Raw genomic sequence first — 12,864 nt, forward strand, 5'->3', positions numbered from 1 at the left:
GTACTGGCATAAACACACATACAGGACGGAGAATAGGTCAGTGGAACAAAATAGAAACCCAGAAGTAAACCCGTATATACATCACCAAATGATTTTCAACAGGAGTGCCAAGACCACCCAATGGGGAAAGGATAGCGATTTCAACAAATGGTACTGGAAAAACAATATCCACATTCAAAAGAATGACGGTAGACCCTTACCTTACACCACATACAGAAATTAACTCAGTGAATCAAAGACCTAAATGCGAGACCTAAAACTATAAAACTCTTAGAAGAAAATTCTGGGAAGAAAACCATGACATGAAATTTGGCCAAGAGTTCTTGAATATGACACCAAAAGTGGAGGTAATAAAAGAAATAGATAAACTAGGTATTCAAAATTTAAAAATACTTCTTTCATCAAACAATAAAACGAACCTGCTGAATGGGAGAAAATATTTGCAAATCCTATAGCTGATAAGGTTAATATCCAGTATGTATACACTTGTACACTGTTGGTGGGTATGGAAAATGGTGCACACAGAAAGGAAAACAGTATGGTGGTTCCTCAAAACATTAAAAATAGAATTACCATATGATCCCATAATTCGAGTTCCTATTAAATACTCAAAAAGAATTGAAATTATGAACTCAAAGAGTTATGTGTTCACCCATGTTCATAGCAGAATTATTCACTATAGGCAAAAGGTGAAAAAACTCAAGGGTCCATTGAGGGATGAAGGGATATACAAAATGTGGCCTATACAAACAATAAATCAATATTCAGTCTTAAAAAGGAAGGGAATTCTGACACATGCTACAACATGGATCAACCTTCAGGCATTACGCTAAGTAAAATAAGCCAGTCACAAGAGGACAAATACTGTATGATCCCACTTATATGAAGTACATAGAGTAATCAAATTCACAGAGACAGAAAGTACAATGGTGGTTTCCAGGGGTGAGGGGGCAAGGGAAATGGAGAGTTGTGGTTTCATGAGTACAGACTATTATAGTTTTGCAAGATGAAAAGTTCTGTGGATGGTTGATGGTAATGATAGCACAGCAGTTTAAATATATTTCATGCCTCTGGCCTGCACTCTTAAATTGTTAAGATGATAAATTTTATGTTATGTATATTTTACCAGAATTTTTTTAAATAGAGGAAAATTAAGACATTCATATAAAGAAACACTGACGAAGTTCATTACTAGTAGATCTGCTCAATAAGAACTGTTAAAGGAATCCTTCAGGCTGAAATGAAACGTAACTTGAATCCATATGAAGAATTAAAGAACAATGGTAAAGGTAACTACACTAAGTTTAAAAGGCCAACACATTTGCAGTTAGGGTTTGTAACACCTCTTTTCAAAATGTGATTTAAAGGACAAATATATAAAATAGTTATTATAAGGCTATTAAGGGGCACACAATACATAAGGATGTCATTTGTGACAAGTGCAGTGTAAACGAGGATGCGGGATGTAAATAAGCAGAATTTTTGTTATTATTAGATGAAAATGTTATTACTTCAAATTTGTTTTTTCATAAAATTAAGATGTTTACTTTAACCCCTAGGATAAGCACTAAGAAAACTACCTCACAAATATACAGAAAAGAAATAAGAAGAGAATCAAAATGGTAAACTGGGAAAAACATCAACCACAAAAGAATGCAATAATGAAGGAACTGAAGAACAAAAAGGATATAAGATATCTAGAAAATAAATAGTGTAGCAGTAGAAGTAAGTTCAAAGGGCTCAATATAGGATCAACACAAAGAAGACTACATGCAATCACGTTATAATCAACTTGTTAAATGTGAAGTACAAAGAGAGAATATTGAAAGGAACAAGAGAAAAGTGACTTGGCACATATGAGGGAACTCCCAGAAAACAATTTGTGAATTTCTCAGCAGAAACCTTACAGGCCAGGAGAGAGTTGGATGATATATTCAAAGTACTGAAAAAAAAAAAACAAACCTGTGAGCAAAAATGACCATACCTAGCAAAATTATGCTTTAAAAATAAAGGAGAGATAAAGTCAACAAAATCACAGTGAGTTCATCACTACTAGAACTGCCTTATAAGAAATGCTTAAGGGAGATCACTTTGAAATGAAAACATGTTAACAGAAATGCAAAAGCAAACAAAAGCATAAATTTCAATGGTAAACTCATACACACACACACAAATATAGCATAATAACACTGTAATGGTGCTTTATAAAGTACTTTAATCCTGAGATAAAAGTTTAAATTTGTTAACAATATAAAAAGAAGGAAACTGACTATAAGGACACAAAGTTTGGGTGGGAGTAAAAGAATAGATGTTTAGAACTACAAGATTTCTATGTAGCCTTCAGCTAACCACAAAGAAAAGGCCTACTATAAATAAACAAAAGATAAAGAGAAAAGGATCAACGTAAATCACAACAAAAAAATAATCAAACAACAATGAAATAAAGCTACAGAGAAAGAGTGCAAAACAGACATAAGACAATGAACAAAACAGCAATAATAAGTCCTTACTGATCGATAATTAGTTTAATATAAATGGATTAATCTTCCCAATCAAAAGGCATAGAGTGGCTGAATGGATAAAAAAACAATATCCAATCTTATGCTGTCTACAAGAGACTCATTTTAGATTAAAAGACACATACAGGCTCAAAGTGAAGGGATGGAAAAAGATACTCCATGCAAATGGCAACCAAAACAAAGTGAGAGTTCCTATATGCATAACAGACAAAATAGACATTAAGTCACAAATTGTCTGTATAGACAAAGAAGGTTTCTATATGATAATAAAAGAGTCAAGTCAACAGGAGGGTATAACAATTATATATGCATCCAGCATCAGAGCACATACAGCTCTAAAGGAAATATCGAAATTAAATGGAGAAATTGATTGCAGTACACGAATAGTAAGGGACTTCAATAACCCAGTTACAATAATGGATAGAACACCCAGACAGAAAATCAATCAACAAACATGACTTGAACAACACTATGGACCATATGGTCCTTACAGACACATACAAAACATTTCATCCAACAGCAGCACATACACGTTCATTTCAAGTACACACACACCATTCTCCAGAATAGATAATATGTTAGGCCACAATCAAGTCTTAACAAATTTAAAAAGTCTGAAATAATTTCAAGTATCTTTTCTGATCACAATGGTATGAAACTAGAAATCCCATAATAGTAACAAAACAGGAATATCTGGACGTCCCTGGTGGCACAGTGCTTAAGAATCTGCCTGCCAATGCAGGCGACATGGGTTGAATCCCTGGTATGCAAAGATCTCACATGATGCAGAGCAACTAAGCCCATGCACCACAACTACTGAGCCTGCGCTCTAGGGCCCACGTGCCGCAACTACTGACCCCGAGTGCTGCAACTACTGAAGCCTGCGTGCCTTAAAGCCTGTTCTCTGCAACAAGAAAAGCCACTGCAATCAGAAGCCCATGTACCACAACAAAGAGTAGCCCCTGCTCACTGCAACTAGAGAAAGCCTGCATGCAGCGACGAAGACCCAACAGAGCAAAAAATTAAATTAAAAGCAAAATTTTAATAAAGAAAAGAAAACAAGAAAATTTACCAATACGTGAAAATTAAACAATATACTCTTTTCCCCGTTCCACTTTTATTGAGATATAACTGCCATAGAGCCCTGCATAAGTTTTAGGTGTACAGCATAAAGATATGACTTATGTACATCAAGAAATGATTACCACAGTAAGTTTAGTGAACATCATCTCATATGGCCACAAAATAAAAGAAAAAGAGAAAAATGTTTTCCTTGTGATGAGAACTCTTAGGATTTACTCTCTTAACCTTCATACATAACACACAGCAATGTTAATTATATTTATCATGTTGAATAATACAGTCTTGAGCAACCATTGGCTCAAAGAGAAAATCAAAAGGGAATTTTCAAAGAATCTTGACACAAACTAAAATGAAACACAACACACCAAGATTTATGGGATGCAGCAAAAGCAGTACTACAGGAGAAGTTTGTAGTGATAAATGCATACATTAAAGGAGAAGTCAAACCTCAAGTAAACAATCTCACTTTATGCCTCAAGGAACTAGAAAAAGAAGAAAAAAGTAATCTCAAATTTGGCAGAAGGAAGGAAATAGTAAAGATTAGAGCAGAAATAAATCAAATAGAGAATAGAAAAACAATAGAAAATAGAAACAAAACTAAGTGGTGTTTTTTGGAAAGATAAATTTGAAAGACTCTTGACTACACGAATTAAGAAAAAAATACACAAGACAACTCAATAGAATCAGAAATGAAAGAGGAGACAATATAAGTGATGCCTCAGAAATAAAGGAATCATAAGGGTCCATTATCAATTACGCCAACAAATGTGATAATCTAGAAGAAATGGATACATTTCTACAAACATACAACCTACCAACACTGAATCAAGATAACACAGAAAGTCTGAACAGTCCAATAACAAATAAGGAGATTGAATCAATAATTTAAAAAAAAAACAAAATAGAAAATCCAGGACCACATGGCTTCCCTGGTGAATTTTGCCAAATATTTGAAGAATTACTACCAATCCTTTTCAAACTCATCCAAAAAACTGGATAGGAGGGAACACTTCCAAACTAATTTTACAAGGCTAGCATCACCCTGATACCAAAGCCAGACACAGACACTACAAGAAAAGAAAATTACAGCCAATATCTTTGACAGACATAGATGCAAAAATCCTCAACAAAGTATTAGCAAACCAATTTTAACAATAAATTTAAATTATCATACCCCATACTCAAGTCAGATTTATTCCTGGGATGCAAGGATGGTTCAACATACACAAATCAGCCAAAGTGATACACCACACTAACAAAATGAAGGAAAAATCATATGATCATCTCAATAGAGGCAGAAAAGGATTTGACAAAATTCAACATCCTTTCATGATAAAAACTCTAAACAGATTAGGTGTAGAAGGAATGTACCTCAACACAATAAAGGCATATGAAAAAGAAAAGGCCATAGCAAACATCTTACTCAACAGTGAAAAACTAAAAGCTGTCCCTCTAATATCAGGAAGAATGCAAGAATGTCCACACTTACCACTTCTATTCAACATAGCACTGGAAGACGGAGGAATTAGGCAAGAAAAAGAAATAAAATGCATCCAAATCAGAAAGGAAGAAGTAAAATTACCTGTTTGCAGATGACATGATCATACATGTAGAAAATCCTAAAGATTCAACAACAAAAGCAATAAAAACTTTTAGAGGGGCTTCCCTGCTGGCACAATGGTTGAGAATCTGCCTGCCAAGGCAGGGGACATGGGTTCGAGTCCTGGTCTGGGAAGATCACACATGCCATGGAGCAAATGGGCCCGTGAGCCGCAGCTACTGAGCCTGCACGCCTGGAGCCTGTGCTCTGCAACAAGAGGCCGTGATAGTGAGAGGCCTGCACACTGCAATGAAGAGCGGCCCCTGCTCGCCACAACTAGAGAAAGCCCTCGCACAGAAACGAAGACCCAACACACCCAAAAATAAATAAATAAATAAATGAATAAACGAAAACCAAAAAACTGTTAGAACTCATAAGTGAGTTTAGTAAAGTTGCAGGATATAAAATCAGCATATAGAAGTCATTATACAAAAGGAATGACCTACCCAACAAAGGAAATTAAGAAAACAACCCCATTCGTAATTTCATTACAAAGAATAAAATACTTAGGAATAAATTTAGCCAAAGGGGTGAAAGATCTCTACATTGAAAAGTATAAAAAATGGATGAGGAAAATTAAAGTTGACACTGATAATATGGAAAGACATCCCATGTTCATGAACTGGGGGATTTACTATCATTAAAATATCCATACTACCCAAAGTGATCCACAGATTCAATGCAATCCCTATTAAAATCCCAATGGGGGACTTCCCTAGTGGTGCAGTGGTTAAGAATCCGCCTGCCAATGCAGGGGACACGGGTTTGAGCCCTGGTCTGGGAAGATCCCACATGCCGTGGAGCAACTAAGTCCACACGCCACAACTCCTGAAGCCCGCGCACCTAGAGATCGTGCTCTGCAATGAGAGAAGCAACTGCAATGAGAAGCCCGTGCACCACAACAGAGTAGCCCCCACTCGCCTCAACCAGAGAAAGCCCACGCTCAGCAACAAAGACCCAACGCAGCCAAAAATAAATAAATAAATAAAATTAATTTATTTTTAAAAATGGGCAAAGGACTCGAATAGACATTTCTCCAAAGGAGGCATATAAATGGCCAACAGATGTATGAAAAGGTGCTCAACATCACTAACTGTCAGAGGAATGCAAGTCAAACCACAATGAGATATCACCTCACACCTATTACAATGGTGATTATCAAAAAGACAAAAGATAACAAGTGTTGATGAGGATGTGGAGAAAAGGGAACCCTCGTGCATTTTTGTTGGGTACGTAAGTTGATATAGCCACTAAGGAAAACAGTATTGAAGTTCCTCAAAACATTAAAAATACAACTACCTTATGACTCAGCAATCCCACTTCTGGGTATACAGCAAAAGGAAATGAAATCGGTATCGTGAAGAGACATATGCACTTCCATGTTTACTTTTCACAGTAGCCAAGATATTGGATCAACCGAAGTGTCTGTAGATTCATGAATGGATAAATAGAGTGTGGTATATAAACAGGCATATCTCGTTTTATTGTGCTTTGCAGATACTATATTGTCTACAGATTGAAGTTTTGTGGCAATCCTGCATTGAGTAAGTCCATCGGTGCCATTTTCCCAATTAGCATTACTTTCAAATTAAGGTAAGTACATTGGTTTTTTAGACACAATGCTATCGCACATTAACACACTATAATATAGTAGACACATAAGTTTTATATGCACGGGTAAACCAAAAAATTCATGTGGCTTGTTTTGTTGCAATATTTGCTTTATTTTGGTGGTCTGGAACCAAACCTGCAGTATCTCCAAGGTATGCCTGTATACGATGGAATATTATTCAGCCTTTAAAATGAAGGAAATGCTACTATTTGTGACAACATGGATGAACCTGAAAGAGATTATGCTACGTGAAATAACCAGATACAGAAAGACAGGTAAACACTTCAGGATGCTACTTTTATGTGGAATCTGAAATAGTCATAGATGTGGGGTACAGAACAGTGGTTGACAGTAGATGAGGGCATGGGAAAATTGGCAGGTATTGATCACGAGGTACAAAGTTTCAGTTATGCAAGGTGAATAATTTCTGGAAATCTAGTGTACAACAATGTGCATATAGTTAACAATGCTGTATTGTGTACTTGTAATTTGCTAAGAGGGCAGATCTGAAGTGTTCTCACCATAAAGAAAGAAAAAAGAAAATGGTAATTATATGCGGTGATGGATATGTGAATTGGCTTGATTGTGGCAATGATTTCAAAAATGTATATGTATTATCAAAACATCAAGTTGTATATCTTAAAGATATATTTTTATTTCTCTATTATACCTCATTAAAGATGGGAAGAAGAAAGAAATGAGGTAGTGATACATACTACAATATGGGTGAACCTTGAAAATTATGCTATGTGAAAGAAGCCAGACATAAATGGTCACATACTGTATAATTTACACTTATATGAAATATCCAAATAGATGTATCTATAGAGACAGAAAGCAGATTGGTGACTGCCCAGGGGTTAGGTAGAAGAAAGCATGGGTAGGTCTTCCCTTTAAAGCGATAAGAATATTTTTGAACCACATAGAAGTAAGGGTTGCACAACATGGTGAATGTACTAAATGCTATTGAATCGTGCGAGTTAAAACGGTTAATTTTTTTTTTTTTTTTTTAATTTTTATTTATTTATTTATGGCTGTGTTGGGTCTTCGTTTCTGTGCGAGGGCTTTCTCTAGTTGTGGCAAGCGGGGGCCACTCTTCATCACGGTGCGCGGGCCTCTTACTATCGCGGCCTCTCTTGTTGCAGAGCACAGGCTCCAGACGCGCAGGCTCAGTAATTATGGCTCACGGGCCCAGCCGCTCCGCGGCATGTGGGATCTTCCCAGACCAGGGCTCGAACCCGTGTCCCCTGCATTGGCAGGCGGATTCTCAACCACTGCGCCACCATGGAAGCCCTAAAACGGTTAATTTTATCTCAGTAAAAAGTAAAACTTCTCCCCAAGTTACGTTTAGTTAATTTACTGTGTCCTGACAAGTTTTAATATGAATCATATCGTTAAGAAGAAACAGCCTCAATTCACACCAAATAAACATTCAGTTTAGCGAGGTATCTGTTTTCTAATGGTTTTTTTAATGTCCTAACTTTAGCATACTACCCCATCCCTATTGCTGTGGTAGAGCAAATGGCATGAACCAGAGGTGGAAACCTAAATCAGACCTTAGAACTCTAACTGAATTTTTGAGACCATGCAACGGCGGGGTTTACGTGTTTTTGCTTCAACATGTTTGTACCTACAATTTCTTATCTTGTTCTACCTGACTTTTTTAAATCTTTAATTCATTTACCTTAAAATATGTAAATGGTTTATAAAAAGCAAGTAAATATCTATGTATTGCTAGAAAAGAGATAATTTAATGATGAGCTTTCTTTATTCGTCATATTTTATGCTGTTAGAAGAACGAGGCTATCAACTGAATTCTGTCCCCCCAAAATTCATATATTCAAGCTCTAACAAAGTGATGGTATTTGGAGATGAGGCCTTTGGCAGGTAATTAGATTAAATGATGTCATGAGGATTAGGCTCTATCAGTGCCCCTGTAAGAGGAAACCAGAGAGTTTTTTCTGTCTCTCTCCACCATGTGAGGACACAGTGAAAAGACAGTTGTCTGCAAGCCAGGAAGAGAGCCCTCACCAGGCACTGAATTGGCCAGCACCGTGATCTTAGACTTCCAAGCCTCTAGAACTGTGAGTTGTTAAAGTCACCAAGCCTATAGTATTATGTTATGGCAGCTTGAGCTATAAGAGTACTAAATGGAAGAGACATGGAGGAACCCTAAACACATATTGCTAAATGAAAGAGGCCAAACTGAAATGGATACATACTGTATGATTTCAGCTATATGACATCCTGGAAAAGGTAGGGCACTGAAACTATTCTGTATGATACTGTAATGGTCAATGCTTGTCATACATTCGTCAAAACCCATAAGATATACAACAGAGTAAACTGTAATGTAAACTATGGATATTAGTTAATAGTAATGTATGAACTTTGGCTCATCAATTGTAAAAAATGCCCCACACTAATGCAAGACTTTAATAATAGGAGAAACTTTGGTTTGGGGAATAGATGTGAGGGGGTGTGTGGGAACTCTATACTCTGCTCAAATTCTCTTTAAACTTAAAACTACTCTAAATATAGTCTACCAATTTATTTAAACAAAATAAATCTAAGTTGACTCATCATATTGTGAGGTTATTACCATCTTACAGTTTTTCTATTTGACCGACTTCTTTAATGTTCATTTCTATCTTCTTTTATCCTTGTAAAAAACATATCAAATGTTTTGTACTATTTCACCTCCCAGCCTATTATCTTTTTAGTTATATGTCTTTCATAAACTTTCATTGGAAACTACATGAGATATCCTTGACTTATTACACTCTATGCCCATTACTATTTTCACCACCTCCCTAGTAATGCTGGAACCTTGGCTATGACCCATTGTCACCTCTGGACAAATAGTTTCTGCTCGATTTTCTGTCTTCTGTCCTTCTGGGCCACTTCTATCTACCATCATTACACAAAGAACTGACTTTACAGATTCTATATGCCAGTGTGTAAGACTTGCAGTGTTTTAAGAAGTATCCCAACTTCATGATGATGATTTGGGGTCATTACCAAAGCACTCGGGATCATACATATTATTTTAAGGTAGTTTTATAGAACAACGCACATTGGTATTTTCCTCCTATTAACAGAGTAGGAAACTGTGGGTTGATCTGCAGCTATTTTGATTAAGAAAGCAGGATATGAACTCTGCTTCTTTGCTGGGGTACTTGGCACTGCTCCTTCTCTTGCTGGGACATATTTTGCACCTTTACAGCCTGGCATCTAGGCGTCCTGATCAGACTAATATTTGGCTTTTTTGGATACGTTGACCAGTCTGATTGATATTCTGGTACATACAGGGTACTTGGTCATGGTTGCTCACCTCTGAACCTCAGCTTCATCACCTGCAAAGTGCAACTAATAGCACATCCGCTTTGTGGGGTGTTTATGGATTTGGCAAGCGTCATAGTGCCTGGCACGTGCTAGAGACTCAGGTGATGCAGTAATTACCCAAATTTGCATTTTCAGTGGATCCTTCCCACCTGGAGAAGGTGACACAGCAGCCTTGGGGGAGGAAGAGCAGGACAAACAGCAAGGGCAGCATGGGCCAAGGGAAGGAGGTGAGAACTGACATGCAGGGGGGGCCTCATGCTGGTATCACCAGAGGGCCCAGAGTGAGCCAGGATGTGGGGAGAGACTGGCCGGTCAGTAAGACCAGGCCAAGAAGGGCCGTGTGAGGGGGCTTAGCTTTTACCTTGTGGTAGAGGCCATCCAAAGGAGAAAGTGGAAGATGGGTAGGTATAGACTTCTCCCTTAGGAATTGTCCTCGGGGTCTGTTTATCTCCTGGCAGGGTCCGTTCAATGAGTTGGCCCCTCCAGCACATTCTAGAGAGGACTGGCCATGTCTGACCCTCTGGAGATACAGTCCTGACCTCCTGGCCACCTCACTGAGGAGAGGGCTCACGGGGGAATCAGCCTCACTCTGCATCTGTCCACCAGTCCTGCACCCTGGACTCCAGGACCACTCACTTGCAAGAGACACATCGAGCTGCCAGAGGAAGTGACATTTCCTGACTCATCTGGCTAAGAATGAGCAGAGTATTGCTGACCATTCCAGGGGCGTAGCTGCCACAGAAGATCAGGATGGGTACAAGCCATAGAAGATCAGAAGGAACAAAGGTCAGTCCACGTGGGAGCTCACATGGGCGCCTCACAGTCACCAACATGCCCTCGAGTTTCCCTTCCAGCCCAACACACACTCCACCTGCCCACAGTCGCCTGTGCCACCATCACACAGCCCCACAGAGCTCCAAACATCCTCAAACACACAAACTCCCTACCTATAAGCAGATGCCTGTGTGCCCAGAACCCTCCTGCTCCAATATACATGCACTACAAACCCCAATAAAATCACAGCCACAGTCTTGAATACAAAAACACACCCTCAACGGCCCCCGATAATCAAACACCGAAATCCTCGTATCCCACAAAAGTCCACCCAACCCCATATAACCCCCCAATGCAAACCCACAAACCCTTCAACAATAGCCAAATACATTCAAACCAAACTCACATACTTCTTAATATAAGACACAACCCCCAAAATCCAAATATAACACATACAGTCCCCCCACAGCTGTGAACATCCACGTATGTACAATGCCTCAGAAGCTGAGACAAACACAAAATATCATCAGAGAGACACAAGGTTTCCAACCTTCTCCTAAATACTCCCCCCACAACACATGATGAACTCACACCCCCAATACAAACATACACCCATCTCCCTCTTGAGATACTATAAACAGCCTCTGTCACATCCCCTGATTATACACACACAGCTAGCAACCCCAATTTACACTGACAACCCCAATCTCTGCAAATTCCTCCACACCAAAAATACACTCCCTAAACTCTTACCCTACAGGATGAGCATATGTATAACCCCTATACTCTGAATACACACAGATCCAACACACAAAGCATTAAAATGCATACCCCTACCTCTTCTCAAGTGCCTGCACACAGAGCCTCAAAACACCCAGAACCAGCCCCACCACCCAGCCGCACCATGCTACACCAACCGTACACCCATAAAGGCACTCACGCCCCTCATCTCTCCCCAGATCACACATACACAGTCTCTACACAGCTTTACTATTACCCCAAACCGTCCTATACCCCAAACATACATCCATGAGTTCCCCACACAGCCCTAACGCGTGACAGAGGCAGCTCTACCAGGGGCATCATGGCACCCCGAGCGGGCAAATGCCGCTGAGGTAAGTGCCTCCTATGTTGCTGCAATTCTTGCTGCTGTTGCAAATCATCCCTTGACCCCACCGAGGCTGACCGGGACACCCTAAACAGGAAGTGGCAGCATATGAGTCAGGGAAGAGGAAAACTCCCTTCCAGGTATTCCCTGTCACCATCCATTGCAGCAAAACATCGGATGACCAGCATGAACAAGAAACAGAGACATGTAACTATACCGTGATGGAAGTGCAAATTTTTCTAGAAAAAATTTGTCCAAGGGAAGGGGGAGAACTGTGTTCCCCCTAATTATAAAGCCATGCTGTTACAATTCAAAGAAACGTCAGATACGGTACAACAGGCATTGGACTGCATCCATGTTGTAGCTAGATATGAAAGAGATAATTTTTCTGAAGCCCCAAATCTCGCTTGCCAGTAAAGGCACATGGGCCCCGCTGCCCCATCGGCCAGGAACCCAACAGAGGACCCTTAAGGGATATAGGGACTTCTGGGACCCTTACTGGTCTCCACCAAGGGGTGGTGCTTCACACAGCTCCATCCTTCATGAGATGACTAACAGACCTCCCTGTACTGGCAGCTCTGGAGATCGGGGTCCCTAATGACGTAACCCTGGGACAGCCCAAGCACAAGGTAGACATTTTTGCTCAGACTCTTCAGCAGACTGGAGTGATGGGCAGCTGTCACCTCTCCGAATCCTGTACCCTGACCTCTGCCAAGGCCTCTGCCTTAGGGACCTGGCAGATCCCTGGAGCGTGGCCCTCCTCTGGGACAATTGCCCATATACTTCTCTAATTATCCTTGGGACACACATAAACAACTTTTCT

The 12,864-nt window shown here is 39.4% G+C and overlaps 1 protein-coding gene across 39 annotated transcripts in view; it reads right to left on the reverse strand.

Moving 5' to 3' along the window:
- LOC309628297 (uncharacterized protein) overlaps positions 1–12,864 on the reverse strand; it is a 105,357-nt gene that overhangs the window by 76,671 nt on the left and 15,822 nt on the right. For 4 of the 39 annotated variants that reach the window (XR_014244340.1, XR_014244346.1, XR_014244347.1 and 1 more), the window contains one exon: positions 6,502–6,627. The exons of the other annotated variants lie outside the window; for them this stretch is intronic. The gene's annotated coding sequence lies outside the window, so the exon portion shown is untranslated. The remainder of the gene's footprint in view (positions 1–6,501; positions 6,628–12,864) is intronic. 39 annotated transcript variants of the gene reach the window in all.

The sequence above is a fragment of the Balaenoptera borealis genome (genome assembly GCF_965194805.1).
Source record: "Balaenoptera borealis genome assembly, chromosome: 4".
In the NCBI taxonomy this organism is placed as follows: domain Eukaryota; kingdom Metazoa; phylum Chordata; class Mammalia; order Artiodactyla; family Balaenopteridae; genus Balaenoptera; species Balaenoptera borealis.